The following is a 26,662-nucleotide window of genomic DNA, read 5'->3' as shown; positions in this document are numbered from 1 at the left end:
CGTCGAAATACCTCAAGTAGTCTCTTCTAGCATAATGATATGTTGAACTAGTTCCTCTTCAAAAAAACAAGATACACCGAACTACTTCAACGAGTCTACATGTAAGATAATATTCATGCAATAGTGATACGTCTCCAACGTGTCTATAATTTATGAAGTATTCATGCTGTTATTTTATCATTCTTGGATGTTTTACGATCATATTATAGCAACTTTATATCATTTTTTGGGACTAACCTATTGACCCAGTGCCAGTTGCTGTTTTTTGCTTGTTTTTTTACATCGCGGGAAATCAATATCAAACGGAGTCCAAACAACGCAAAAACTTTTTGGAGATTTTTTTGGGTCAGAATACATCCATTGGGTCAGAGCTGTACCTGGGGGGTGCCCCAAGGGGGGCACGACCCACCAGGGCGCGTTAGGCCCCCCTCGCGCGCCCAGGTGGGTTGTGCCCACCTCGGTGGCCTCCCGCACCCCCTATTTGCACTATAAATTCCCAAATATTCTGAAACCCTTCCGGGTAGACCTAGATCAGAAGTTTCGCTGCCTCAAGGTATTTGTATCCATGAAAACCAATCTAGACCCTGTTCTGGCACCCTGCTGGAGGGGGGAATCATCTCCGGTGACCATCTTCATCATCCCGGCGGCCACCATGATGAGGAGGGAGTAGTCCACCCTCGGGGCTGAGGGTTTGTACCAGTAGCTATGTGTTTAATCTCTCTCTTTCTCTCGTGATCTATATCATGGGCTTTGTTAATATAGTCGGATCATATGATGTTTCCCCCCGCTATACTCTTGTTGTGATGAATTGAGTCTTTACCCTTTGAAGTTTTGTATTGTCGGATTGAATATTCTGAGATGAGAACACATGATGTATGTCTTACGATATGAATACTTGAGGTGACAATTGGGGTATCATATTGATTCACTTGACATGTGTTTTGGCATCCAACTTGTGGATTCCTGCGGTGATATTGGGGTAATCTATGCATAGGGGTTGATGCACGTTCTTATTATATTTTCTTCGATAGAAACTTTGGGGGTCTCTTTGTAGTTCTTTGTGTGGATTGAGTATTATGAATATGAATTTGCTTTGGTGTTATTTTAGTACTAACTCTTGATTAGATCGATCGGAAAGAATAGCTTGCGTTATTTTAGTACGAACTCTAGGATAGATTGATCGGATAAAATAGCTTTGAGGTGGTTTCGTACCCTACAAACAATTTCTATCTTTTGTTCTCCGCTAATAGGAACTCGGGAGTGATTCCTTATTGTATTTTGAGGGATAATCATATGACCCAACTATGTTAGCATTGTTGAGAGGTTGCACTAGTGAAAGTACGGACCCTAGGCCTCATTTTTAAGCATTGCAATACCGTTTTTATGCCTGTTTACTATTTGCTACCTTGCTGTTTTTATTTATTCAGATTATAAAAATATATTTCTACCATCAATATTACACTTATATCACCATCTCTTCGCCGAACTAGTGCACCTATACAATTTGCCATTGTATTGGGTGTGTTGGGGATACAAGAGATTTCTTGTATTTGGTTGCAGGGTCACTTGAGGGAGACCATCTTCATTCTACACCTCCCACGGAGTGATAAACCTTAGGTCATCCACTTGAGGGAAAATTGCTACTGTCCTACAAAACTCTGCGCTGGAGGCCCAATACGTGTCTACAAGAATAAAGTTGCGTAGTAGACATCAAGCTCTTTTCTGGCGTCGTTGCCGCGGAGGTGAGTGCATGAAGGTATATCTTTAGATCTTCTAATTGTATCTTTTAGTTTCTTGTTTTATCACTAGTTTGGTTTATAAAAGAAAACTACATAAAAAATGGAATTGAGGTTGCATCATATTATTGATCATATTATAATATCTTTCTTGAAAATGATGGTTCGGAATATTGTGCTGAATTGTTAGAAGAAGACGTCAATAAAATGCTTGGCACAAAATATTTGAATGATGAGCATGATTGCAATGTTGTTAGTATGAATTCTTTGAATATCCAAATTGCTAATAATGATTGCACAAGTCATGACAAAAATGTTTCTCATAAGCATGTCACTTTTTGCGGAGTGAATTGGGAGTGCCTTTGCACACCAAAAAAGGAAGATAGATTTTGTAAGAAGCATAAATATTTGGAAACGGGAATGTTGCAAGAGAGGCTAGATGATTGTGCTGAAAGATTTTTTTCGCCATCCTTGTGAACTTTGTAATGAACATGATCATTTAAATCTCCAATGCAAATTCTTTTATGATCAAATCGTGTCCAAAAATTGTGATAACTTGATTACCCTTGAGCATCATAAAGAGCTTAGTCTACTTTTGGGGTATGAAGATATGAAACGTATAACTAAGGATATTCCAAACTTTAATATCAAGATATTTCTTGATTTTGATCTAGAGGAAATTTATACATTTTGTGTGGTAAATTGCATTGAGAATCCTTATATTGCCAACTATCTAAAGTCAAGAAAACAAATAGAATATGAAGAGAGTGAAGGCAATATGCCCTAGAGGCAATAATAAAGTTGTTATTTATATTTCCTTATATCATGATAAATGTTTATTATTCATGCTAGAATTGTATTAACCAGAAACTTAGTACATGTGTGGATACATAGACAAACATAGTGTCCCTAGTATGCCTCTACTTGACTAGCTCATTTATCAAGGATGGTTAAGTTTCCTAGCCATGGACATGTGTTGTCATTTGATGAACGGGATCACATCATTAGAGAATGATGTGATGGAGAAGACCCATCCGTTAGCTTAGCACTATGATCGTTTAGTTTATTGCTATTGTTTTCTTCATGACTTATACATGTTCCTATGACTATGAGATTATGCAACTCACGAATACCGGAGGAACACTTAGTGTGCTATCAAACGTCACAACGTAACTGGGTGATTATAAAGATGATCTACAGGTGTCTCCGATGGTGTTTGTTGAGTGGCATAGATCGAGATTAGGATTTGTCACTCCATGTATCAGAGAGGTATCTCTGGGCCCTCTCGGTAATGATCATCACTATAAGCCTTGCAAGCAATGTGACTAATGAGTTAGTTGCGGGATGATGCATCACAGAACGAGTAAAGAGACTTGCCCGTAACGAGATTGAACTAGGTATGAGGTTACCGTCGATCGAATCTCGGGCAAGTAACATACCGATGACAAAGGGAACAACGTAAGTTATTATGCGGTTTGACCGATAAAGATCTTTGAGGGAGTCCTGGACTAGGGGGTGTCCGGATAGCCGAACTATCACCGTCGGCCGGACTCCAAGACTATGAAGATACAAGATTGAAGACTCTGTCCCGTGTCCGGATGGGACTTTCCTTCGCGTGGAAGGCAAGCTTGACGATACGGATATGTAGATCTCCTACCATTGTAACCGACTCTGTGTAACCCTAGCCCTCTCCGATGTCTATATAAACCGGAGGGTTTTAGTCCGTAGGACGAACAACAATCATACCATAGGCTAGCTTCTAGGGTTTAGCCTCCTTGATCTCGTGGTAGGTCTACTCTTGTACTACCCATATCATCAATATTAATCAAGCAGGAGTAGGGTTTTACCTCCACCGAGAGGGCCCGAACCTGGGTAAAAACATCGTGTCCCTTGTCTCCTGTTACCATCCGCTTAGACGCACAGTTTGGGACCCCCTACCCAAGATCCGCCGGTTTTGACACCGACATTGGTGCTTTCATTGAGAGTTCCTCTGTGTCGTCACCTATAGGCCCGATGGCTCCTTCGATCATCAACAACAACGCAGTCCAGGGTGAGACTTTTCTCCCCGGACAGATCTTTGTATTCGGCGGCTTTGCACTGCGGGCCAATTCACTTGGCCATCTGGAGCAGATCGAAAGCTACGCCCCTGGCCATCATGTCAGATTTGGAAGTTTGAACAATACGGCTGACATCCGCGGAGACTTGATCTTCGACGGATTCGAGCCACAGCCGAGCGCGTCGCACTGTCACGATGGGCATGATTTAGCTCTGCCGCCGGTCAGTGCCCTGGAGGCCGCACAAGAGTCCGCTCCGACCCTTAGCTCGGAGCCGACTGCGCCGATCGAGGATGGGCGGCTGGACGCCGCCTCGGGGCTGCTACCTCTACAGCGATAGAGCCGAATACCGACCATGTCCCTTGTGAAGCTCGTGACTCCAAGGTGCCGGACTCCTCTCCGGACCCCGAACCTTCCGCGCCCCCGCCAATCGAACCCGATGGGGCGCCGATCATGGAGTTCAGCGCTGCAGACATCTTTCAACACTCGCCTTTTGGCGACATCCTGAATTCGCTAAAGTGTCTCTCTTTATCAGGAGAGCCCTGGCCGGATTATGGTCAGAACGGTTGGGATGCGGACGACGAAGAAATTCAAAGCCCACCCACCACCCACTTCGTAGCCACGGTCGACGACTTAACCGACATGCTAGACTTCGACTCCGAAGACATCAACGGTATGGACGACGATGCCGGAGACGACCAAGAACCAGCGCCTACAGGGCACTGGAAGGCCACCTCGTCATACGACATATACATGGTGGACATCCCAAAAGATGGGAATGGCGATGGAACAACGGAGGACGAACCCTCCAAGAAACAGCCTAAGCGCCGGCGTCAGCGGCGCCGCTCTAGATCCCGCCACAGTAAAAATGGAGATTCCGGCACCGGAGACAATAACACCCCGGACAGTGCCGAAGACAACCCCCTCCAGCAAGATTCAGCACAGGAGGATGGAGAAACTAGCCCTCATGAGAGAGCGGCAGACAGAGAGGTAGAGGACGATAATTATATGCCTCCCTCCGGAGACGAGGCAAGCCTCGACGACGACGAATTTGTCGTGCCTGAGGATCCCGTCAAACAAGAGCGTTTGAAACGCAGGCTAATGGCCACGGCAAGCAGCTTCAAGAAAAAGCAACAACAACTTAGAGCTGACCAAGACTTGCTAGCTGACAGATGGACTGAAGTCCTTGCGGCCGAAGAGTATGAAATCGAACGCCCCTCCAAAAGCTACCCCAAACGCAAGCTGCTACCCCGATTAGAGGAGGAAGCACATAAACCTACATTACCAGCGCACAATACGGCCGACCGGCCACCTCGTGGCCGCGACAGAGAGGCCTCTAGGCCCTCCACTAAAGCCGCACCCCAGCATCGCTCGAAAAGTACAAAGCCACGGGGGAGTGCGCCGGACTTACGAGACATATTGGAGGATAAAGCAAGACAAACAAGATCGATCTATGGATCGCGTGGGCTCCCCACGATACGTGACGACAACCATCACGCCGGATACATCAATTCCGGCCGGGCCGAACACAGTAGACAAAGCTCATTTGAGCCGCGTCGTGATATAGCCCAATACAGAGGCGCCGCACACCCACTATGCTTCACAGACGAAGTAATGGATCATCAAATCTCCGAGGGTTTCAAACCCGTAAACATTGAATCATACGATGGCACAACAGATCCTGCGGTTTGGATTGAGGACTATTTCCTTCACATCCACATGGCCCGCGGTGATGATCTACATGCCATCAAATACCTCCCACTCAAGCTTAAAGGGCCAGCTTGGCATTGGCTCAACAGCTTGCCAGCAGAATCAATTGGGTGTTGGGAAGACCTGGAAGCCGCATTCCTTGATAACTTCCAGGGCACATATGTGCGACCTCCAGACGCCAATGACCTAAGCCACATAATTCAGCAGCCAGATGAATCGGCCAGACAATTCTGGACATGGTTCTTAACCAAGAAAAATCAAATCGTCGACTGTCCGGATGCAGAGGCCCTTGCAGCCTTCAAACATAACATCCGCGACGAGTGGCTTCCCCGGCACCTAGGACAGGAAAAGCGAAATCCATGGCAGCCCTCACATCACTCATGACCCGCTTTTGCGCGGGAGAGGATAGCTGGCTAGCTTGCAGTAACAACCTAACCAAAAACTCTGGTAGTTCGGATACCAAGGACAGCAATGGCAGGTCCCGTCGTTAACGGCGATAATACTGAAGATACGGCAGTCAATGCCGGATTCAGAGGCTCTAAACCCAGTCAGCGGAAAAAGCCATTCAAAAGAAATACTCCGGGCCCGTCCAATCTGGACCGAATACTCGATCGCTTGTGCCAGATACATGGCACCCCCGAAAAGCCAGCCAATCACACCAACAGGGATTGTTGGGTGTTCAAGCAGGCAGGCAAGTTAATTGCCGAAAATAATGACAAGGGGCTGCATAGCGATGACGAGGATTAGATCCGGCCGCCGAATAATAGAGGACAAAAGGGTTTCCCCCCACAAGTGCGGACGGTGAACATATTATATGCAACCCACATACCCAAAAGGGAGCGGAAGCATGCACTTAGGGACGTATATGCGATGGAGCCAGTCGCCCCAAAGTTCAATCCGTGGTCCTCATGCCCGATCACTTTTGATCGAAGGGACCACCCCACTAGCATCCGCCATGGCGGATTCGCCGCATTGGTTCTAGACCCAATCGTCGACGGATTTCACCTCACTAGAGTCCTGATGGACGGCGGCAACAGCCTGAACCTGCTTTATCAGGATACAGTGCGCAAGATGGGCATAGACCCGACAAGGATTAAACCCACAAAAACGACCTTTAAAGGCGCCATACCAGGTGTAGAGGCCAATTGTACAGGCTCAGTTACACTTGAAGTGGTCTTCGGATCCCCAGATAACTTCCAAAGCGAGGAGTTAATCTTCGACATAGTCCCGTTCCGCAGCGGCTATCATGCACTGCTCGGACGAACCGCATTTGCAAAATTCAATGCGGTGCCGCACTACGCATACCTCAAGCTCAAGATGCCAGGCCCTCGAGGAGTCATTACAGTCAACGGAAACACCAAACGCTCACTCCGAACGGAGGAGCATACAGCGGCTCTCGCAGCAGAAGTACAAAGCAGCCTCTTAAGGCAATTCTCGAGTCCGGCTGTTAAGCGGCCGGACACTGTCAAGCGCGCCATGAGTAACCTACAACAAGACCACCTGGCACGTTCCGAGCACGCGTAGCAATGCGGCCCCAACCCCAGCCCTCGCGAAACCGCGAGACCAGTACCACGCGTACATAACTACTCTCTGGAGATACCATGGGCACAGGGGGAGGGGCATGACCACGGCATGCCCAGAGTGCGGCTCAACCACACCAGGGGCTCCCAATTGTGTCATTCTTCTTTTTCTTTCTTCTTATTCACAGGACTTCATTTTCCAGAAGCCCTGTCCAGCAGTAGACTTGCCAAACTCACGATGCAACAGCCAGGGAAGCAGAAAAGCTACGTCGAGTATCCTGGTGGTCTCCATCACGAGCATTATACCTGTTTTACATACCATTCCGCAGCCTACCCCTAGAGGGGGACATGTTAAATAGTCCCATCCCTTGCTTATCGCACTATTTGTATCGTTTTGCTTTCATTGCAGTATTTCTTGAATAAACAATGCATCGCTATTTGCCTATTATTGCATTCCTTTTTTTCATCTATACATGTTCACTTATGGCAAGTTGCACCCGTACGCTTTGGTACGGCCAAATACACCAGGGGCTTAAGTCCCCCAAAGTATGGTGTGATAAGTCCGAACACTTTCACAAGTGCGGCACCCCGAACTTATAGCATTATATGCATCGGCTCCGAATCATGTCTTGGGTCAATGGTTGGGTTTGCCCGGCTCCCATGTTTTGGTACCTAACTTTCCGCTATATCGGCTAAGGTAGAGCTGGGAGAACCACTGCGATTGTGCCCCAATTGAGCTGGGTTGAGCACCTCAGTGGAGAAAGCTAAAACTGACCGTCATGATAGGGCGAGAGCCGGTCGCCGTTCGAGAGGTTTTTTCGAGTCCCTAAAGACTTATGCCGCTTAGAGCGAGGAGCCGGCTTTGTCCGGCCCCAGGCGTGGATAGCGCCCCGAATTCAGCCTTCCGAACACTAGGGGCTTCACCGAAATTCAAAATTATAGAATTCTATGGCTAAGTGAGAGTGTTCAAGCACTATAAGTCCGGTTGCCTCGTTCATTGTGTTGAGCGCCTCCCTCGAAGGACCCAAAAATGGGAAAAAGAGCGCTCAAGTTTATCCCAAACACCCCAGCACTCGTGGCATGGGGGCTGAAGCCAACGACTTGCCATCTCTCAAATTTGATAAACGGCCGCACAGAAGGTAATATTTTAAATTAACAAGCGTTGCTTCATGCATATGAAAAAAGTTTTCAGCGCACAGGATAACAAAATGCGAGTCTACTCAAAAATTACATCTTTGGAGCATTCACCCGCTATAAGGCGGGCACCCTTCAGGACACCCTTATAGTACATCTCGGGCATGTGATACTCCTTGCCCGGTGGTGGCGCATCCGTCACAAGCTTCTCGGCGTCCATCTTGCCCCAGTGCACTTTAGCGCGGGCGAGGGCCCGACGAGCACCTTCAATGCAGACGGAGTGCTTGATGACTTCAACCCATGGACAAGCGTCCACCAGCCGCCGGACCAGACCGAAGTAGCTCCCAGGCATGGCTTGCTTGGGCCATAGCCGAACTATGAGGCCCTTCATGGCCTGTTCGGCCACCTTGTGGAGCTCGACCAGCTGCTTCAGCTAGTCGCTCAGGGGCACCGGATGTCCGGCCTCAGCATACTGAGACCAGAATACCTTCTCCGTCGAGCTCCCTTCCTCGGCCCAGTAGAATGCGGCAGCATCGGACACACTGCGGGGCAGATCTGTGAATGCTCCTGGAGAGCTCCGGATTCGGGTAAGTATCAAGTAATTCACTTTTACATGCTTGCTTTGCATGAAGAATGCCTTACCCGCCGCTATCTTTTTTATCTCCTCAATCTCCTGGAGGTCCTTCTGGGCTTCGGCCTTAGCGGCTTTGGCACTCTCAAGAGCCGAGGCGAGCTCGGACTCTCGAGTCTTCGAGTCACGCTCCAAACTCTCGTGTTTTTTCACGAGAGCCTGGAGCTCTTGCCGCACCTCCGCCACCCGCGCCTCCTGCTTCTCCCGCTCGGTGCGTTCCGCGGCCGCATTGCGTTCGGCCTCGGACACCGCTTCCTTCAGGGTCGCCACCTTGTTCATTGCCCCTGCAATACTCACGTTATTCCTGTCATTTTTTGCAACCAAATCCTTTTCTATAAGGTATTACTTTAATAAGGTATCACTTACCTTCCTTATCCTCGAGCTGCTTCTTGGCACGGCCGAGCTCGTTCTCGGACCGCTCGAGGTTCTGCTTCAACGCATTGACCACTGCAGTCAGTGCGGCAGAGGTCAGCAGCGCAGCCTGCATTCCCATATTGACATGCTTATGTTAGACTCCTGCGTATATCTTTTTAGATCCTTAGTTCGGCTTTTCTTTCCGAACACCAAACTGAGCATCAGGGGCTACTGTCTATGTGGTACTATTTTTACATATCTTAAATTACTTACCTCAAAGCCTGTTAGAAGGCTGGTACAGGCTTCAGTCAGCCCGCTCTTGGCGGACTGAACTTTCTGAATCACCACACTAATAACAGTGCGGTGCACCTCGTTGATGGAAGCGCCGTTTAGCGCCTCCAGCAAATTATCCTGTGCCTTCGGTTGGACGGAGGTCACCGGCGTCGCAGTCTCTCCCTTCTTACAAAGGGGCCGCCCGCCGGACACCGAAACCATTAAAGGTTCCAGTGCGGAGTCCGGTCCAAAGTCTGGGAGGTTGCCCTGCGGCACCTCTGGAACCTCCTCCTCCTGGCTGGGCCCCTTCTGGGACCCCACCTCGGTGTCGTCTGCATCACGGGGGGTGGAGGCGGTCAGAAGTGAAGCACTATTCACATCAGACGAACCCAGGGACCCGCTCGACGAAGTGGGGAGATCGTCCTTGGGTGGGCTACATGGTTGTATTCGGCGTTAGAAGACACTATGCGACAAAAAGAGAAATCATGAGTTATTATGGAATCTGGAAACTTACGATCTCGCCAGGGGCTTGGCCCTCGAGGGCCAGTCCTCTTCGCCATCGTCGGCGTTGGTGGAACAGTCCGGAGGGAGGGTCCTTCCCTTCTTGGACCCTTCGGCCTCCTCCATTGGGGAAGCCTTCCTTTTCTTCTCTCCCCCCGCTGGGGGAGAGGCCTCTTTCTTCTCCTCCTCGTCTTCGCGAGAGGAGTCCACCTCGGAGTCATCGGACGATAAGTCCGATAACACATGGCGCCGGGAACTCCTCCGAGTTCCCGTGGCCTTCTTCTTGGCCTTCTTCTCTGGCACCACGTAAGGCGCCGGAGCCAGCAGTCCCGGTAATCGGGCATCCGCTGGGTCTTCTGGAAAGGGAGCCGGACAGTTAACCTGCCCGGACGTCTTCTGCCAGGCCTGTTAAAGGTAATGGGAGTTTAGATCCCGCATGGAGTCAAACTATGAAAAACAAGTGTCCCGTAAAGGGAAAAATAGCTTACCTCGCCGGCTTCACGCTGCGAGCTGAATCCGCGATCCTCGGTAGCGGATGCGGGAGCTTCGGCGCCCTTGAACAGCACCCTCCAGGCATCTTCATACGTAGTGTCGAAGAGCATGCTCAAGGTCTAGTGTTGTGCCGGATCAAACTCCCACAAATTAAAAGCCCGCTCCTGGCACGGGAGGATCCGGCGGACGAGCATGACCTGGACTACGTTGACAAGCTTAAGCTTCTTGTTCACCAAAGTTTGAACGCAGGATTGGAGTCCGGTCAGCTTCTCCAAATCACCCCATGATAGGCCCTTCTCTTTCCAGGAGGTGAGCCGTGTGGGAATGCCAGATCTGAATTTGGGGGCCGCTGCCCATTCAGGGTCACGCGGCTTGGTGATATAGAACCACCCCGATTTCCACCCCTTTATGGCCTCCACAAATAAGCCCTCGAGCCATAGGACGTTGGGCATCTTGCCCACCATGGCACCTCCGCACTCCGCTTGGCGGCCGCCCACTACCTTCGGCTTGACATTGAAGGTCTTCAGCCATAAGCCGAAGTGGGGCTGGATGCAGAGGAAGGCCTCGCACACATCGATGAACGCCGAGATGTTGAGGATGAAATTCAGGGCCAAGTCGTGGAAATCCAGGCCATAGTAGAACATGAGCCCCCGGACAAATGGGTGAAGTGGAAAACCTAGTCCGTGGAGGAAGTGGGTGAGGAACACCACCCTCTCATGGGGCCTGGGGGTGGGGATGAGCTGCCCCTCGTCGGGGAGCCGATGCGCAATATCGTTGCGCAGGTATCCGGCTTTCCTCAATTTTTTGATGTGCCCCTCCGTGACGGAGGAGGCCATCCACTTGCCTCCCGCTCCGGACATGACTGGGGAAGGTTGAGGCGAGATGCACGGGCTTGGGTGTTGGAGCTTGAGTGCGCGGAAATGGATAAGCAGAGGAGGAAGAAGGCGTAGGTAAAAAGGTGGATCCTTATCCCCTTATATATGGCAGACAAAAGTATGCGTCCCCACCAGCCTGGTAAAACTTGCTTATCTCCCAAGCGTCGTAATTAATGGCACGGTTGGGTTACCCACGCCCATATTGATGAAAATCCCGGAATAAGGGGACACGATCTCTGCTTTGACAAGACGTGCCAAGGAATCCGCTTTGCTAAACGCGCTGAGGTGGAACGATAAAAACAATTCGAATAAAGGCTTGGCCGTGGTGTGACATCACGCCATGAAATACGTCAGCAGATTGAACTTGTGTAAATATTATTCTCTCTACGGTGGTATGTGGAACTTATTTTGCAGAGCCGGACACTATCCTGGTGTTCAAAATCTTCTATGAATTATTTGGAGGAGGAGCCCACCTTGCAATGCCGAAGACAATATGCGCGCCGGACTCGTCGTCATTGAAGCCTGGTTCAGGGGCTACTGAGGGAGTCCTGGACTAGGGGGTGTCCGGATAGCCGAACTATCACCGTCGGCCGGACTCCAAGACTATGAAGATACAAGATTGAAGACTCCGTCCCGTGTCCGGATGGGAATTTCCTTGGCGTGGAAGGCAAGCTTGGCGATACAGATATGTAGATCTCCTACCATTGTAACCGACTCTGTGTAACCCTAGCCCTCTCCAGTGTCTATATAAACCGGAGGGTTTTAGTCCGTAGGACGAACAATAATCATACCATAGGCTAGCTTCTAGGGTTTAGCCTCCTTGATCTCGTGGTAGATCTACTCTTGTACTACCCATATAATCAATATTAATCAAGCAGGAGTAGTGTTTTACCTCCACTGAGAGGGCCCGAACCTGGGTAAAAACATCGTGTCCCTTGTCTCCTGTTACCATCCGCCTAGACGCACAGTTCGGGACCCCCTACCCGAGATCCGCCGGTTTTGACACCGAAAATCTTCATAGAATTTGTAGGAGCCAATATGAGCACCCAGGTTCCACTATTGGTTATTGACCGGAGATGTGTCTCGGTCATGTCTACATAGTTCTCGAACCCGTAGGGTCCGCATGCTTAACGTTCGATGATGATTTGTATTATGAGTTATGTGATTTGATTACCAAAGGTTTTTCGGAGTCCCGGATGAGATCTCGGACATGACGAGGAGTCTCGAAATGGTCAAGACATAAAGATTGATATATTGGACCATGTTATTTGGACACCGGAAGTGTTTCAGATAGTTTCGGGTAAACCCGGAGTGACGGAGGGGTTACCGGAACCCCCGGGGGAACTAATGGGACTCTATGGGCTTTAGTGGGAAGAGAGGAAGCGCTAGGAGGGGCTGCCCGCGCGCCCCCCATTGGGTCCGAATTGCACTAGGGGAAGGGGGCGCCCCCCCCCCTTTCCTTCCCTTCCCCCTCTTCCTTCCTTCTTCCCCCTCTTCCTTAGGTGGAAACCTACTAGGACTTGGAGTCCTAGTAGGATTCCCCTCTCCTGGCGCGCCCTAGGAGGGACGGCCGGCCTCCCCCTTCCTCCTTTATATACGTGGGGAGGGGGCACCCTAGAACACAAGTTGATCTTTTAGCCGTGTGCGGTGCCCCCACTACTGCAGGATGCTGCTAACGCGACACTACGATCAGAGACCCTTCGATGAAACTATGTGCGATGCCATAATCACAAACGGTGGTGTAAAAAACCGTCAAAAAAGGTGCAAAACATTTGCGATGGGGGTTGCATCAAACACGATTCAGATTTTAGTTGCGTGTGCGATGCAGGACATACGGTTCAGCTCAATTAACTCTTTGTGATGAGGAGGAACAAAAGAAATGAGCTGACAGATGAAGGTGTGTGCGATGTATAGCATACGGTTCACTCGGATGAACTATTTGTGATTAGGCAACACAAAAGAAACGGTCAGCCAGATCAAAGGTGTGTGCGATATACGGCATGCGGTTCACTCAGATGAACTGTTTGCGTTGAGACATGAGAACAGAAATGGTTCAAATGAACAAGATGTGTGTGATACGAGGCAAACCGGTCTATAATCGGAAACATGTGCGAAGACCGATAACAACACAGATGATTACTACTAACAAGCCGTGTGTGTTGTGAGCAAACGGTTGCTGGTATACAATTGTGAGTGATTGATGAAAACATCACCAACGGGTTCCATTGTTTAGTCCGTGTGCGATGTGATTTTCTTTGTCCGCACAACATCTACGCTCTATCTATAGAGCATCAACATATATACTTAAAAAGACAGCATTGCATAACCAAATTAAGCATACAATTACACAAGTGACTACACACATAACATTTGCACACACCAAAGTAAGCAATTACATGCATACTAAAGTAGGAGAAACGAGGATCTAATCATCTACTTATTGTTGCAATGACGCTTGCCATTGCTCTGCTTCCGGCTGGATCCCTGGCCGTTTTGGGGAAGGAGGCACTTCCTCATGTCAATGATCCGCATGTACATGTCGTAGCTCGTGTACGCCTCCTTGGCCGCGTACATGATGTGAGCTTTGTCGAGTTTCTCCATCCAGGCCGAGTGCTAGGGACGCTTGTCCTTGTTGCACGAATCCTTCATGTCTCTATAGTAGGGGTAGATGATGGACTCAGCAAGGTGAACCAGTGAGTCCTTCTCATGCTCCTTGCTGCCCCAGATCTTGTATTGGCTCTGGATGTCGACAAGATTCTGGCAGGCGATGCCCGAACTCTCTAGCGCCTTTACATCGTTGGTGATGTCCACCGTAGAGAACATGTAGTGGGGGCTGTTGACAAACCTGGTGAAACGCTCGCAAGGCCTTGTGGCCAGGCAGTAGTGGTAGACGAGGACGTGGTGGCGCACGCACATCTGGGCAACTGCGACCTTGGTACGAGACCTGGCGTGAGCGCGGGTGTACTCGAGGTCGAACCCGACCACCTTGTACTTCTCCTCGGCAAGCAACAGCTCCATGATGTGGATGGAGTGCTCCACCCAGACCGGGTCATTGGTGTACACCACCGAGAGGTCCATGAACCTTCTGTGGGTGTCCACCACGGCACGCATGGTGAACTGCTCCTCGTCGTCGGCAGCCGCTCGGAGCGCCATTGGAGCCACGCAAGATACCCTCTAAGAATTTCTCGTGGTGGGTATGATTCTTGCAATGGTGGGGCGCGATCGAAAGGTTGAAGAGACACAAGGGTAGGTTAAATGGCTGCTGTAATAAATGGGGGTCGGCTGGCCTGTAATCGTCACATCTTGTCATGGCGTTCATAGCAGAGGATTCCAGAATCCAATGCACGCTTGACAAAACGGCACCGCTCGCGTGGGCTTGAAGAGGTGCCAAATGTATCATAGGTGAGCCTATTCCCGCGCTACCGCGCTATTTACCGCGCAAGCTTCTCACCCGGCTAGTTTGGCCACGCGTCAGCTAGAAGAGGGACAAATCGTGGGCATTTATATGCAAAAATCTTTGTAAAAACCAAGTGTGTGGAATGACTACGGTCATAAGTTTACCCTTGGGTGATGAGGTCAAAGTTACACAGAAGGGTGATGATGGACACTCGAGTGCGATAATTAATTTTGCGCTCTACAGTGCACACGGTGAAAGAAACCAACTATGTGCAATAATGTCAAAGATCGCAGTCGAGTTAGCTATACAGATCGTGTGCTGTGAGATAGACAAGGTAAACTGATTCGAGAATGGTTAATAAAATATAAGACCATTGCATATTAAGGTCAAAATAGTGCTAGCGATACACGAGTCTCATACGATGTCGTTTTAATGATTGTACAACAAAAGCTCGAAATGTTAAGGTTCAAACTAATATTAGAAATGAAATTCAGCTCATCAGCTGCAAACGCTCGCGTTGATCCCCTGAACATGGATATCAGAGAGGTTCAAACAAATGTCACCGCTTCTAAGTCTGGTTTCGAAACCTCATAATTTCTGCAAAGGGGTCAGCCACTAAGAAGTCATGTATGGGGTTGACACAATGACTTCCAATTACTCTGTCATATGAAGTTTCAAAATGAAATTCAACATTTTTGGAGCCTACTCCATTCTGCCGCAGGCGCCGGCGCTGATCAACAAACCATTCATTTTTGCGAAATAAATGTAGGGCAAACCTCATTTCCTTCAGCACCCTTGCTCCGAGAACAAAGAACCTGGCGAATATAATCTTCGGTAAGGTCCCTCGGTAGTTCTTCAAAGTAATTTCTGAGAGATGCAAATCTAGGCATTCGACGTGATTTTTATATTGTATCACATTATCCACCACTGGGCCTAATCTTATCTGCAAAAGAAGAGAACGTGTTAGTGCCTACATGCAGTTTTGAACATTACCACAGGCCTATTTGGTCTGCAGGATTTGTAAAATGCACTAACATGCCATCTTTGATCTGACATGAGTAACATGGGCATTTGATTACATTCTAGAAAAATGTAGCCTTCTTCACAAGAGGTTGGAGTGGATGAAAAGTTCCCTAAGAAAACTAGTACAGATGAATCCAAAGGAGAAATGTGTATTGATTGTAACCATATGGATCAAGCAACCAATATGGGGGGACATGTATGTACTAAAATCCTCCAAAAGAACCTTCACAAATCGTAGTAAATTGTCATTGTAAACTTGGAAAAGGGTGTCACAAATTGAACTCCCTTATTGTTAACATTTAACAGGGAAGGAACATCACCTCGATATATAGCTTCTCCAGGCATGTAAAGCATCTTAGGAAACTGACAACTTGCTCCAGGTCGGGGCCGATAGAGTCTAGTGCCAAGACCTTCACTGTGCGCAGTTTCGGGGTCAAGCTTGTCGGAATCATTTTTGAATGACAGACGAATAAACATCTTCAAAATTAGAAATAATGTTAATTTGTAGAAGGAGAGGTAGAAGGCAGCTGTTGTACCTGAACATGTGTGGATCCAATAACAAGTTTGGAGTATTTGTCAGGCGAGTAGCCCACGACTGTCAATTTCGGCGCAGATATGACATTGATTCTTGTTGGACCTTCTTGATCAACTACAAGTAATCTCTCAAGTGCAGGTGTGTCCTTAATGACCATACCGTGGTACACATCTTGTGATGTCTTCCTGCCGCACCAGCAACGCACATAAATAGTCCGAAGAGTCATGGAGGTGATGTGGAAGGTACACAACCCATTGGTCGCCTTAAGACGAAGGTACTCGAGTGCAGTACAGCCATGGAGCAGGCGCTCCATGTCACCATTTGAGAGGTAGACGGCGACGAGCTCGAGGTGCTTCAGTCATGGTAGAATAAGAGCGGGTGCGTCATTAAGGGGCAGGAAATGGCAGCCCCTGAACTTGGCAACGTGCAGTGTGAGCGCGAGGCGGAGTGCAGATGTTGGCAGCGACCGCATATGCCCATCATCAAAAGTGAGCTCCTCGAGCTGATATAGGGCGAGGGATTGGAACCAGTCATCAAGCTTGGCTCGGTCCTTGCCGTTGGAATGGAACTTGCCCATTCTAAGGCCTTTGGTTGGGCCAAGTTGACTATCGAGGATTTTGGAGAACGCATCCAAGCTTCTGTGATAGCCATGGCAGAGGTCGTGGGTGTCGATGAGGTCGAGAGGGCTGGAGTTCCATAGGGGGCACCACCGTCGGGAAAGGACGGTTGTCCGCGCCCCATATTTGATTGGGAGGAGGAAGATGATGACTCTGAACATTTCATCAGGGAGGCTGCTGATGAAGTCTAGGCCTACTGGAGTCGTTTGCGGTTCTAGCTTGCCCCGCCTCCGCTTGTTGGCAGCCCTGTTCTCCACCTCCGGAGTCGCCTTGCCAGCGGCGCTTTCTAATAGAAATGGGAGTATAGGGAATATTTAGTTAAAACAGGGCAATAGAAAAGTGTATTGGTAACTAGAAGTTACACTGCTGCAGGATGCTGCTAATGCGACACTATGATCAGAGACCCTTCGAGAAACTGTGTGCGATGCCATAATCACAAATGGTGTCGTATGAAAACCGTCAAAAAGGTGAAAACATTTGCGATGGAGGATGCATCAAACACGGTTCAGATTATAGTTGCGTGTGCGATCCAGGGCATACGGTTCAGTCGAATGAACTGTTTGCGATGAGGCGAAACAAAAGAAATAGGCAGCCTGACGAAGGCGTGTGCGATATAGAGCATACAGTTCACTCGGATGAACTGTTTGTGATTAGGCAACACAAAAGAAACGGGTAGCCAGATGAAGGTGTGTGCGATATACATCATACAGTTCACTTGGATGAACTGTTTGTGATTAGGCAACAGAAAAGAAACGGTCAGCCAGGTCAAGGTGTGTGTGATTGATGGCATACGCTTTAGAAGGATTAACTGTTTGCAATTAGGCAACAGAACAGAAACGGGTAAGCCAGATCAAAGTGTCTGCGATTGATGGCATACACTTCACATGGATGACTTGTTTGTGATTAGCCACAACAAACTGAAACAGTTAGATAGATCAACGTGTGTGCGCTAGACAGGCACACCCATTCTAATTAAAAGTGGTGTGCTGGCATTGCCTATTGCGGTGCACCCTATGGTGCAAACACCACGTACGCGGGCGAGAAGGCGTACGTGCCCATGTTACGCCTTCCGGGAAAAGTGCCGCACTTATAACCGTCAGCAAAATTTTGAGCATGCGTCCCATCACATTCCAAATTGCAAACCTGTTCACACTGGTCAAAACCTAAATGGTTTCCCACTTAGGAGCGTATTACTATGCAGTTATAAATACTACTACTCCAAGATGACTGCACATTCCTCCTCAACTCCTCATCCACAAAAAGTCAAAAACAAACAAGTCATAAATCATCGTTCCCTTGTGTCCGCCATGGCCAGCGTGAGTTCTGGGTCAAGAGATTGCAACCAAGGAGAGGCGAGCCTGGAAGCGGGAGTACGAGAGATGTCCCGCCTCACCGCAATAGCAGCCAACATGTCCCGCCGCACGGTCATAGCAGCAGAGAGGTCCTGCCGTGCCGCCGAAGCAGCACGGAGGACCCACCGCGCCGTTGATGCAGCAGACTGGTCCGACCGCGCCGCGGAAGCAGAAGAGATGTCCCGCCGCGCCGTGAATGTAGCAGATATGTCCTCCCTTGCCGCGGCGGCCTGGGAAAATGCCTTGCGGGCAGGCGAGGACTCTTACAGGCGCATGCGTGCCCTCGTCCATAGGCAGATGGATCAGATCTCCAGGTGGGCGAGGTTGCAGGATGAACTGCAAGCCTCGTTTGAACAGCCTACCGATGTCATCCGACAAGTAAATGGGAGCAATGCTAAGCTCCGGGCCGAGCGCGACCTGCTGAGGGCGAAGATTGTCGGAAGTGTGGAGCAGCAGGAGCAGACCACTACTTTGTTGAAAAGGACTAGCGTCATCGTCGAGAAACTTATGGACGAGAATAACAAGCTACGCATCGAGCGCATAAGGCTGGTGGAGGAATCCGTGGATTCTCTCAAGCAGCATCTTGAGGACAAGAAAGAGCTCGTCGCCGCTCGCTGTGAAGACTAGTTCTCGCGGCCTGCAGCAACGCATCAACAAAGTAGAGATCAGCGAGCCAGATCGTTGTCTTCCTTCATCTTTTGCCCTTGTGTATTTCGGGTGTTGCCGCATGTGGCTTTTTTTAAATATGTTTCTAAATATGTAAGACAATTATTATCCACTGTCATTGTCCTTTTATTCATCATGCTTGCAATAAGTCACAGTCGATGCTATATAGGTCCGTCGGTTCTTACATCAAGATCCGTGCAAAACTTTCTTTTTAGATTTTCATTTTTCTCTCTTAAATCTCAGTCCAGTGAGACATATAGCCACGCCGTAGAACAGGTGCTCGGGCGCCATTAATGGAGACCTTGGGAGGGAGGTGCGTGGTGGGTAGCGGTCAAAGGGCTCTCCTCCCAATGAGCATGCGCAGGGGTCTGATCGCACGCCTCCCGTACTCAAATAGCTACCCCGCACGACACCTCCTAGCCAATAAAAAAAGGGGATGCGTGGCCGCACGTAATTGGTAATCGAATGCCCACGGTTTCAATAATACTTGTGTTTCCGATTTGTAACGTGACATTACTTGTTCCAAAATGACTTTGTTGATTGTTAATGTGTGGGCCTTCGCAAATCGGATAGAAAAATTACCACAACATGTTGGTGCCATGTCATGACACCATGAAAAGTTTCATGATTTTCAGACGTGTTTTGGAATTACAGGAATTAAAAAACCAAGTTTCTCAATCTTTCCAGCCAAGCCACGACGCCCAGATGTTTGAATTTGACTCCCATCTCTTGCATGGGACCTAGAAATTCGCCCAAGGACACACATGTGATTTTTCAAACAACTTTGGTGCACTTGAGCATGTGCTTGTAGTTCAAATTTGAATTATGCACATTAAATGCCCAGAAACTCAATTAATGTATAAAAAAGGCGAAACGAGCCCGGAATAATTACAAAATTTAGCACGGTACTTCTATTTGGTCTAAACTGGCTGTGTAAAAAAATAAGGTGGGAGAAGGTAGTGTATGTATGTCGTTTCGCACATGGAGGTGACACACGTTCCCTCTCGGAACCACGAGCCTTCTTGAGGGAAGCTCCAGTTTGCAAGAAGCTTACACCAAAGCTTGTCCCAATTCGGCCAAAAATATTACCGTGGCATGTTGGTGCCATGTCATGACACCATGCCTAGTTTCATGATTTTCAGGCGTGTTTTGGAATTACAGGAATTAAAAAACCAAGTTTCTCAATCTTTCCGGCCGAGCCACGACGCCCAGATGTTTTAATTTCACTCCCATCTCTTGCATGGGACCTAGAATTTCACCCAAGGACACACATGTGATTTTTCAAACAACTTTGGTGCACTGGAGCATGTGCTTGTAGTTCAAATTTGAATTATGCACATTAAATGCCCAAAAACTCAATTAATGTATAAAAAAGGAGAAATGAGCCCGGAATAATTCCAAAATTTAGCACGGTATACATCTATTTGGTCTAATCTGGCTGTGTAAAAAAATAAAGCAGGAGAAGGCAGTACGTATGTCATTTCGCACATGGAGGTGACACACGTTCCCTCTTGGAAGCACGGGCCTTCTTGAGGGAAGCTCCGGTTTGCAAGAAGCTTACACCAAATCTTGTCCCAATTCGGCCAAAAATATTAGCGCAGCATGTTGGTGCAATGTCATGACACCATGCCAAGTTTCATGATTTTCAGGCGTGTTTTGGAATTACATGAATTAAAAAACCAAGTTTCTCAATCGTTCCGGCCGAGCCACGACACCCAGATGTTTGAATTTCACTCCATCTCTTGCATGGGACCTAGAAATTCACCCAAGGACACACATGTGATTTTTTTCAAGAACTTTGGTGCACTGGAGCATGTGCTTGTAGTTCAAACTTGAATTATGCACATTAAATGCCCAGAAACTCGATTAATGTATAAAAAAGGCGAAATGAGCCCGGAATAATTACAAAATTTAGCACGGTACTTCTTTTTGGTCTAAACTGGCTGTGTAAAAAAATAAGGCGGGAGAAGGCAGTGTACGTATGTCGTTTCGCACACGGAGGTGACACACGTTCCCTCTCGGAACCACGAGCCTTCTTGAGGGAAGCTCCGGTTTGCAAGAAGCTTACACCAAAGCTTTTCCCAATCCGGCCAAAAATATTACCGCAACATGTTGGTGCCATGTCATGACACCATGCCTAGTTTCATGATTTTCAGGCGTGTTTTGGAACTACAGGAATTAAAAAACCAAGTTTCTCAATCTTTCCGGCCGAGCCACGACGCCCAGATGTTTTAATTTCACTCCCATCTCTTGCATGGGACCTAGAAATTAACCCAAGGACACACATGTGATTTTTCAAACAACTTTGGTGCACTGGAGCTTGTGCTTGTAGTTTAAATTTGAATTATGCACATTAAATGCCCAAAACCTCAATTAATGTATAAAAAAGGAGAAACGAGCCCGGAATAATTCCAAAATTTAGCATAGTATACATCTATTTGGTCTAATCTGGCCGTGTAGAAAAAATAAGGCGGGAGAAGGCAGTGTACGTATGTCGTTTCACACACGGTGGTGACACACGTTCCCTCTTGGAAGCACGAGCCTTCTTGAGGGAAGCTCCGGTTTGCAAGAAGCTTACACCAAAGCTTGTTCCAATTCGGCCAAAAATATTACCGCATCATGTTGGTGCCATGTCATGACACCATGCCAAGTTTCATGATTTTCAGGCGTGTTTTGGAATTACATGAATTTAAAAAACCAAGTTTCTCAATATTTCTGGCCGAGCCACGACACCCAGATGTTTGAATTTCACTCCCATCTCTTGCATGGGACCTAGAAATTCACCCAAGGACACAAATGTGATTTTGCAAACAACTATGGTCCACTGGAGCACGTGCTTGTAGTTCAAATTTGAATTATGCACATTAAATGCCCAGAAACTCAATTAATGTATAAAAAGGCCAAACGAACACGGAATAATCCAAAATTTAGCATGGTACTTCTATTTGGTCTAATCTGGCCGTGTATAAAAATTAAGGCGGGAAAAGGCAGTGTATGTATGTCGTTTCGCACACGGAGGTGACACGTTCCCTCTCGGAACCACGAGCCTTCTTGAGGGAAGCTCCGGTTTGCAAGAAGCTTACACCAAAGCTTGTCCCATTTCGGCCAAAAATATTACCGCAGCATGTTGGTGCCATGTCATGACACCATGCCTAGTTTCATTATTTTCAGGCGTGTTTTGGAATTACAGGAATTAAAAAACCAAGTTTCTCAATCTTTCCGGCCGAGCCATGACACCCAGACGTTTTAATTTCACTCCCATCTCTTGCATGGGACCTAGAATTTCACCCGAGGACACAAATGTGATTTTTCAAACAACTATGGTGCACTGGAGCACGTGCTTGTAGTTCAAATTTGAATTATGCACATTAAATGCCCAAAAACTCAATTAATGTATAAAAAAGGAGAAATGAGCCCGGAATAATTCCAAAATTTAGCACGGTATACATCTATTTGGTCTAATCTGGCTGTGTAAAAAAATAAGGCGGGAGAAGGCAGTACGTATGTCGTTTCGCACACGGAGGTGACACACGTTCCCTCTTGGAAGCACGGGCCTTCTTGAGGGAAGCTCCAGTTTGCAAGAAGCTTACACCAAAGCTTGTCCCAATTCGGCGAAAAATATTACCACAACATGTTGGTGCAATGTCATGACACCATGGCAAGTTTCATGATTTTCAGGTGTGTTTTGGAATTACATGAATTAAAAAACCAAGTTTCTCAATCGTTCCGGCCGAGCCACGACACCCAGATGTTTTAATTTCACTCCATCTCTTGCATGGGACCTAGAAATTCACCCAAGGACACACATGTGATTTTTTAAAGAACTTTGGTGCACTGGAGCATGTGCTTGTAGTTCACGCTTGAATTATGCACATTAAATGCCCAGAAACTCAATTAATGTATAAAAAAGGCGAAACGAGCCCGGAATAATTACAAAATTTAGCACGGTACTTCTATTTGGTCTAAACTGGTTGTGTAAAAAAATAAGGCGGGAGAAGGCAGTGTACGTATGTCGTTTCGCACTCGGAGGTGACACACGTTCCCTCTCAGAACCACGAGCCTTCTTGAGGGAAGCTCCGGTTTGCTAGAAGCTTACACCAAAGCTTTTCCCAATTCGGCCAAAAATATTACCGCAACATGTTGGTGCCATGTCATGACACCATGCCAAGTTTCATGATTTTCAGGCGTGTTTTGGAATTACATGAATTAAAAAAACCAATTTCTCAATATTTCCGGCCGAGCCACGACACCCAGATGTTTGAATTTCACTCCCATCTCTTGCATGGGACCTAGAAATTCACCTAAGGACACAAATGTGATTTTTCAAACAACTATGGTGCACTGGAGCACGTGCTTGTAGTTCAAATTTGAATTATGCACATTAAATGCCCAGAAACTCAATTAATGTATAAAAAAGGCCAAACAAACACGGAATAATCCAAAATTTAGCATGGTACTTCTATTTGGTCTAATCTGGCCGTGTATAAAAATTAAGGCGGGAAAAGGCAGTGTACGTATGTCGTTTCGCACACGGAGGTGACACGTTCCCTCTCGGAACCACGAGCCTTCTTGAGGGAAGCTCTGGTTTGCAAGAAGCTTACACCAAAGCTTGTCCCAATTCGGCCAAAAATATTACCGCAGCATGTTGGTGCCATGTCATGACACCATGCCTAGTTTCATTATTTTCAGGCGTGTTTTGGAATTACAGGAATTAAAAAACCAAGTTTCTCAATCTTTCCGGCCGAGGCATGACGCCCAGATGTTTTAATTTCACTCCCATCTCTTGCATGGGACCTAGAATTTCACCCGAGGACACAAATGTGATTTTTCAATCAACTATGGTGCACTGGAGCACGTGCTTGTAGTTCAAATTTGAATTATGCACATTAAATGCCCAAAAACTCAATTAATGTATAAAAAAGGAGAAATGAGCCCAGAATAATTCCAAAATTTAGCACGGTATACATCTATTTGGTCTAATCTGGCTGTGTAAAAAAATAAGGCGGGAGAAGGCAGTACGTATGTCGTTTCGCACACGGAGGTGACACATGTTCCCTCTTGGAAGCACGGGCCTTCTTGAGGGAAGCTCCTGTTTGCAAGAAGCTTACACCAAAGCTTGTCCCAATTCGGCGAAAAATATTACCACAGCATGTTGGTGCAATGTCATGACACCATGGCAAGTTTCATGATTTTCAGGTGTGTTTTGGAATTACATGAATTAAAAAACCAAGTTTCTCAATCGTTCCAGCCGAGCCACGACACCCAGATGTTTTAATTTCACTCCATCTCTTGCATGGGACCTAGAAATTCACCCAAGGACACACATGTGATTTTTTAAAGAACTTTGGTGCACTGGAGCATGTGCTTGTAGTTCAAACTTGAATTATGCACATTAAATGCCCAGAAACTCAATTAATGTATAAAAAAGGCGAAACGAGCCTGGAATAATTACAAAATTTAGCACGGTACTTCTATTTGGTCTAAACTGGTTGTGTAAAAAAATAAGGCGGGAGAAGGCAGTGTACGTATGTCGTTTCGCACTCGGAGGTGACACACGTTCCCTCTCGGAACCACGAGCCTTCTTGAGGGAAGCTCCGGTTTGCTAGAAGCTTACACCAAAGCTTTTCCCAATTCGGCCAAAAATATTACCGCAACATGTTGGTGCCATGTCATGACACCATGCCTAGTTTCATGATTTTCAGGCGTGTTTTGGAATTACAGGAATTAAAAAACCAAGTTTCTCAATCTTTCCGGCCGAGCCACGACGCCCAGATGTTTTAATTTCACTCCCATCTCTTGCATGGGACCTAGAAATTCACCCAAGGACACACATGTGATGTTTCAAACAACTTTGGTGCACTGGAGCATGTGCTTGTAGTTCAAATTTGAATTATGCACATTAAATGCCCAAAAACTCAATTAATGTATAAAAAAGGAGAAATGAGCCCGGAATAATTCCAAGATTTAGCATAGTATACATCTATTTGGTCTAATCTGGCTTTGTAAAAAAATAAGGCGGTAGTAGGCAGTACGTATGTCGTTTCGCACACGGAGGTGACACACGTTCCCTCTTGGAAGCACGAGCCTTCTTGAGGGAAGCTCCGGTTTGCAAGAAGCTTACACCAAAGCTTGTCCCAATTCGGCCAAAAATATTACCGTAGCATGTTGGTGCCATGTCATGACACCATGCCAAGTTTCATGATTTTCAGGCGTGTTTTGGAATTACATGAATTAAAAAATCCAAGTTTCTCAAACTTTCCGGCCAAGCCACGACACCCAGATGTTTGAATTTCACTCCATCTCCTGCATGGGACCTAGAAATACACCCAAGGACACACATGTGATTTTTTAAAGAACTTTGGTGCACTGGAGCATGTGCTCGTAGTTCGAATTTGAATTATGCACATTAAATGCCCGGAAACTCAATTAATGTATAAAAAAAGGCGAAACGAGCCCAGAATAATTCCAAAATTTAGCATGGTACTTCTATTTGGTCTAATTTGGCCGTGTAGAAAAAATAAGGCGGGAGAAGGTAGTGTACGTATGTCGTTTCGCACACGGAGGTGACACGTTCCCTCTCGGAACCACGAGCCTTCTTGAGGGAAGCTCCGGTTTGCAAGAAGCTTACACCAAAACTTGTCCCAATTCGGCCAAAAATATTACCGCAGCATGTTGGTGCCATGTCATGACACCATGCCTAGTTTCATTATTTTCAGGCGTGTTTTGGAATTACAGGAATTAAAAAACCAAGTTTCTCAATCTTTCCGGCCGAGCCATGACGCCCAGATGTTTTAATTTCACTCCCATCTCTTGCATGGGACCTAGAATTTCACCCGAGGACACAAATGTGATTTTTCAAACAACTATGGTGCACTGGAGCACGTGCGTGTTCAAATTTGAATTATGCACATTAAATGCCCAAAAACTCAATTAATGTATAAAAAAAAGGAGAAATGAGCCTGGAATAATTCCAAAATTTAGCACGGTATACATCTATTTGGTCTAATCTGGCTGTGTAAAAAAATAAGGAGGGAGAAGGCAGTACGTATGTCGTTTCACACACAGAGGTGACACACGTTCCCTCTTGGAAGCACGGGCCTTCTTGAGGGAAGCCCCGGTTTGCAAGAAGCTTACACCAAAGCTTGTCCCAATTCGGCCAAAAATATTACCGCAGCATGTTGGTGCAATGTCATGACACATTGCCAAGTTTCATGATTTTCGGGCGTGTTTTGGAATTACATGAATTAAAAAACCAAGTTTCTCAATTGTTCCGGCCGAGTCACAACACCCAGATGTTTGAATTTCACTCCATCTCTTGCATGGGACCTAGAAATTCACGCAAGGACACACATGTGAATTTTTTAAAGAACTTTGGTGCACTGGAGCATGTGCTTGTAGTTCAAACTTGAATTATGCACATTAAATGCCCAGAAACTCAATTAATGTATAAAAAAGGCGAAATGAGCCTGGAATAATTACAAAATTTAGCACGGTACTTCTATTTGGTCTAAACTGGCTGTGTAAAAAAATAAGGCGGGAGAAGGCACTGTACGTATGTCGTTTCGCACACGGAGGTCACACACGTTCCCTGTCGGAACCACGAGCCTTCTTGAGGGAAGCTCCGGTTTGCAAGAAGCTTACACCAAAGCTTTTCCCAATTCAGCCAAAAATATTACCGCAACATGTTGGTGCCATGTCATGACACCATGCCTAGTTTCATGATTTTCAGGCGTGTTTTGGAATTACAGGAATTAAAAAACCAAGTTTCTCAATCTTTCCGGCCGAGCCACGA

This window comes from Triticum dicoccoides, chromosome 2B (genome assembly GCF_002162155.2).
Source record: "Triticum dicoccoides isolate Atlit2015 ecotype Zavitan chromosome 2B, WEW_v2.0, whole genome shotgun sequence".
Lineage (NCBI taxonomy): Eukaryota > Viridiplantae > Streptophyta > Magnoliopsida > Poales > Poaceae > Triticum > Triticum dicoccoides.
Note: the sequence above shows the minus strand (reverse complement) of the source record.